Below are 6,000 nucleotides of genomic sequence, written 5' to 3'. Positions count from 1 at the left end.
GAGCTGGAAGGTATTAACTCTGCCACCCTTAGTGTCCATGCAAGTGCATGGCATCTGCATCAAAAAGAGATACTGATAAACTTGACAGAACCTGACGTAAAGCACAGGGACCATCTGCCTTAACCTTGTTAACTTCATTATAGAACTATGGCAGATGCAGAGTTAGTGCTGACAGCGTTTGCTTGGGACCAACAGCTTCCAAGCTCTGAGAGCAGAAAGCTCTGCATTAAGTGTCCAAATATTAATCTGGGTTTGGGGACAGGATCTGCTTAAGGACAGCTTGGTTAAGCTGCAGCTGTGACTTGAAGGGCCGAGCAATTCTTGTTACTAAGCTCAGAGCTGATCCATTAGAAAGGTTTATTGCTTCAAGGGGTATTTCCACAGAGGTCCGTGGAACTGGCTCTTCATGCTTTGGTCATTGTGAACGAGGACGAATTTCAGCTGAATCAGTAGCCTTAGACCATTTTAGGATCTGGATAAATGAGGAGAGGCACAGAAACAAGGCTTCTTTGTAAGAACAGATTCATATTCAGTCAAATCAGTGAATGATTCACTACCAGAAAAATCAGCTTACACCAATATCACAACAATCAAAATGCGCTGCTGCAAGGCTGAAGCAAAGCAAACGATACATGTGAATTTATAGTAAAACTTTTTTTTTCATTATTTCACAGGTGAATATTACAGTTGTGTGTGGCAAAACTTATGTTTGATTGTCATCAATAAATGCTAAATGCATGATTCAGATACCAGCTTGTTTACTGATGGATGTTAGCAGCAAATCCCTGCAGTTTTCCTGTAGTATTGTTACATAGTATTATGTTCAGAGTGTATTGAAAATGCCTAGGTCTTTTTTATTTTTTCCCTCTTCTTGGAAACAGTAGTCACCGTCGCCTGCCATCACATTGGTCTACTAGGAGGACTGGTTACTTCAGAAAAAGTCTGCTAACTCTATCTTTATTATAAATACTGAAAACAAACAAACAAGCAAAAACAACTAACAAAACAAAACACACCCTAAAAAGCCCAGTAACACTGGTAATACTCCCATCTACTTTGCTACAACTGTGTTACATCTTCAAATACTAAAGCTATTGCACCCATCAAGTACAATAAATTAAGAAATTATGTATGTAAAGTGTATCTATGTAAAAAAATGTAAGAAATTATTACAGCATGAAAAATCCATATGTATATCAGTCTACACTACTTCTTACTCATATTCATCTAACTGGAATTAAAATCAAGCCATTTGACTCCCTAAAATTCAGTCATCTGTGACCTTTTAAAATTAATCAATAACAGCAATGGAAGAATACATTATAGCCACCTAGTTATAAGCGTCTTCTGGGACAATCGGCTTACATTTTTTTTAATTGTTTGAAAATACTGATGTCCTTTAATATTGAATTAAAATTTCAACATGAGCAGCAATAACGGCTGTACAAATCTGCCTTTTCCTAAAGTAATCGAAAAGCGTGAATTATTTGCACAGCTTCTTTGGTGCTGGAGGCTGAGGCGAGATGTATAAACACTGCCAGTGATTACACGGACGAAATGGAAATTGCGGTATTCACACAGAGAACGTTTATATTTATACTTTTAGCATAGAGGGCTGTGTCCGCGAAGCCATTAGCACTGCGGGGGGGGGGGGGGGAGCGGGGGGAAGGAAAGGAAAGGAAAGGAAAGGAAAGGAAAGGAAAGGAAAGGAAAGGAAAGGAAAGGAAAGGAAAGGAAAGGAAAGGAAAGGAAAGGAAAGGAAAGGAAAGGAAAGGAAAGGAAAGGAAAGGAAAGGAAAGGAAAGGAAAGGAAAGGAAAGGAAAGGAAAGGAAAGGAAAGGAAAGGAAAGGAAAGGAAAGGAAAGGAAAGGAAAGGAAAGGAAAGGAAAGGAAAGGAAAAATAATTTAAAAAAAGGAAGGCGTCGCCTCCTCGGAGGTGAATTAGCATCATCTCTTATCTGTGGCCGGTGGGGATGGGACCCGCCCGGCCTGGACCTGCCTCCGCGGTGCCTCCGAGACTTCGGGAAATCAAATGAAGGGAAAAAGCGGCGTCTGCAGCGGGAAGGGGGCAAGGGAAAAGGAAGCTACACACATTTTGCCTGTCGGTGGGGCCCCACACGTCTCATCCCACCTCGGTCTCTATCCTACCTCCTGTGGTATGTCTGCGCATACCTTCCGAGGCAGGAGACATCCACCTACTTTTTATAGCAGCGAGGTTATTAATAGGCTATCTAATTACTCGGAGCTGTTAACTCTGATGTCTCTAATTCTGTGATGTGGTTGTTTTGATTTGTTTTTCCAATCCAGTAGAACTTGCATTTACAGAACAGGTCAGACTCGCTCTGAAAGATGCTATTTTAACGTTTTAAAATCAACTTTCACTCCAAGCAAGAAAAAAGTCCCTTCATTTTTTCATTTCTCACGAAAGCAGCAGGTGAAAACAATAGTTCGGATGAATGGAAACATTTTGCGTAGCTAAGATTGCGAATACTTTTTGTTTTTTAATTTGGCACTTGGTCTCAGACTTTTCGGTAAGGCTGGTAAATGGCAATAAAACAGTTCCAAAAGGGAAGACGAGGGGTTGCCATGATGCCAACAGACACGGGGCAGCTCCGCCGGAGCTCGACATGGACAAGCGTGAAACGAAGCTACTCCTGCAAAATGCCTGCAGGAGGACGAGTTCATTTTATCCCGTGGAAAGCATTTCGCTGGAAGGTTTTGACCAGTTCTGATCGTTTATTTTTGTTTCCTGGGCAGAGAAATAAGAAGGCAACGATGCGCTGGGAGGTCTTGTCCATCAGGTTTCGATGAAGAAAACGGTATTTTCTTAGCGGTGTGAGGTAGTGGCAACAACCGGCCCAGGGAACACTTGGTGATGGAGGATTTTACCTGTGTGTTGTTTGGGGTCTTTTTAACTGAAAAAAATAATTAAGTTTGTTCAACCTCTGCTCTAGGGATGGGGGTGGAGGCAGGGTAGCTAATGCAGATCGGATTTGGTATTGCCTAACACCGGTGATAAGGGACGAGGGGAGGATGAGGAGAAGCTCCGCTGTGAAGCGGTGGGGAGGAGAAGCGCGGCTCCGCCGGGCCCCGCGTCCCTCCGTTTCAAGTCTCCCACAACGAGCTCTTCCAGCAAGAACCCTGAGAAACTTTCCCCTGGGCTTTCCGCGTCCGATCCAGCAGAAAGGGACCCCTGAAAGCCTTCCCTGGCACCCAGGCAGGAGCAGGCAGGGACCCTGGGGGGTCCCGCACGTCCCCAGGCGCCTGTGGCTTTCACCCGCCCCTCGGCCCTGTCCCCCTCGGCGAGGTGGCGGCACGCAGGGGACGGGGGGAGTTTTTCTTCTGCCTTTACCCTGCGATTAAAAGTAATATATAATATAATTCGTCGCCACAAATAATAAGTGAAACACGGCCCCACCGCTTCGTAGCAAAGGCATTGAGATACCCGTAGATAAAAGCAAAAAAAATTAGGCCATTTTAGCTACCGGCCCTTAAAAACCCTCAAAAACGCAAAGAAGCAATAAAACCAAACCTCAGCTCGTCATTTGCAAAGCCTCTGAGTATGTGTTGGAAAGAGACTAAGTGTGTATGCGCCTGTTGAACAGAAGTAGCTAAATTGTAAGCGTGTTTTTTAGGGTGCTGCGTGGGTCCCGGCCGCCTGCCGGTCACCCCAAGAGCAGGGGGCATCGCCCTTTCCCTGTCCGCCCCGCCGGGGCTCACCGTGTGGGTACCGCGGAGCGCCGGCTCCGGGAGTCAGGTTACGCGGCAACAGGAGCCTCTCCTCCGCGCGTTTTGTTGATTTTAATCTTCTTTTTTTTTGAGGTTGAAATCATTAACCAGGCGAACTTCGGAGACTGGAGGCAGGGAAAATAAAAGGGAGCTGCGGATCATTATTAAAAAACGAAAGCAAACAAACAAAAAACCACGAAAGAAAACAAAAAAGAACACTGATCAACCAAACAAACACAAACACACTCAGCTACCTATTGCATAAAAGTGTTACGACTCTCTGCTGCCTACTGCTTGTTTGAGCGTCAGGTGTTGAAGGACACCGTGGAAATCACCCAAAAGCACGGTGGCAGCAGGTCGCTAGTAATGGGGAGGCCGTTTACTGCAGGAGGCAATAACCCCTTGCCCTGCTCCCCGCCGGCGGCCACGGCTTCAGCCCTCGGGGGCAGCCGAGCCGCTGGGTGGGAGTGGGGAAGTTTCCCCGGAGCCGGGGCAGGGTGTCCTGACCAGGAGAGGGCAGCCGGGGGCTTGGACCCTGTTGTCTCCAACTAGCAAGAAAGGCTGAAGCTCAAGCTCGGCCTCTGAGCACCCAGTAGCTCTTAGCTACGAGTTTTGAGGCAAGAAAAAAATCACCCCTCCTCACTCTTGTGAATTGAGGGCTCCCCTCCCCGCCACGGGACACATCTGATCTCTCGCAAAGGGCACCTTCACCATGCCCCACTCCTTGCTCTGCTGTATACAGAAATATGCTACTTTTTTGGGTCGAGTTTCATGAACCGCTACCCCATGTCCCGAGACTGTCCCGCCCGGCTCGAGAGGGAGGTGAGGGGCGGTGGCAAAGGCCCCTCTCCCCCGGCTGCTGCTGAAATCCCTCTTTCTCCGGCTGATGCGGATTTCCTTGCCGGCTTGGGCCGCCGTGCCTGCGGCGGGGACTTGAGGCCGGAGCGGCGGGCAATCGCAGAGCCGGCCGGCAGCTCCCCGCTGGGCTGGGTGCTCCTGAGCGCTGCCCATGCCCCCGGCGATAAATCCGCTTCAATGTCACAGCCGCTGGGGAATGGTAACACTCCGTATCGTGGGGTGGCCTTGATAAAAGTATATTTTAAGTAGCGCGGATAAGCGAACGGGAGAAGAGAGTGGGGGGGAAGCTGCCGGCACGTCGCCTCTAATAACCGCTGCGCTTATCAGCCTGGCCTAAGCTCCCCAGCAGTTTCTAAAGTACATTAAGTTACATAAACACGGCTCGGAAAAGAATACACTCCATCCTGCGATAGTCACCAAAGTGACCCCTCGTACCGCCTCGCACCGGAGACCGCTTTCCCTCCACCGCCCCGGGGGCACCGGGGCCGGCCCGGCAGGCGATGCCCGTGGCTCCCGGGGCTGCCTGGGCCGAGGGGTCGGTGGGGATGCGGCCGGACCGGAGCATTCCCTTCCTCCGTAATGCACCCCTTGCAACGGGTCATATTTACAAAGACCCGAGAGTGGGGAAAGGAGCAACAACACTGCTCCTGCACACGGCTTTTCCCCCAACCCTTTTTTTTTAAGGTTGAAGTGCCCATGAAGGAGTTTGCCTTAATTGGATACAAACATTTTTTCTTTTTTTTTTTCTTTTCTTTTCTTTCCTTTTTTTTTTTTTTTCTTTCTCTCTCTCTCTTCCATCTGTCTCCTTCCCCCCTTGGCCATAACGAAGAGCAGCGATGATTACCTCACCGGCACCACCTCCCCAGCGGTGCCTTTCCACACCGAGCATCTCCCCGCCCGGCTTTCCTCTAGAAAAAATGCCTCTGCGCTCTCCTCACAGATGCTCTCCCTGTTCCCTACCCCAGCCCCAGGGCAGGAGATACCCGAGAGGCTCCCGGAGCCCCGGGGTGAAAGTTACGTCAGAAGAGTGGGATTTGGGAAGGGAGTGACGCCATGAAGAGTTAGGAACCGAAGGCTATGTGATTTGAGCAGCTCGGACGCAAACCTGAAACGAAAAGGAGTGAAGAGGAAAGGGGTGATTTGGAATGGTTTCCCACGCCGATCCCAGTTAAAGTCGGGTTTTCTTATCGGGTCTATGTGAGGAAATAAAATGAAACTTGTAGCCCGGCTATAACGTAAACAGGCTAATCAGAGGAGAAAAAAACCCGTGGCGCCTGAAGTGTAAAACACAGGTCACTTTGGAGCCAGGGAAAAGGGCGCCTGCCAGGCCAGCGCGGCCAGTCTTCCTCCCAGCCATCCTCAACTCTCGGGCAGGCACCCCCTTGCCCGGGCAGAGGCTCTGCCACCCATACTG

Source organism: Streptopelia decaocto, assembly GCF_964273445.1.
Source record: "Streptopelia decaocto genome assembly, chromosome: 2".
Taxonomy (NCBI): domain Eukaryota; kingdom Metazoa; phylum Chordata; class Aves; order Columbiformes; family Columbidae; genus Streptopelia; species Streptopelia decaocto.
The sequence above is the reverse complement of the archived record's forward strand: the minus strand, read 5'-3'. Positions refer to the sequence as shown.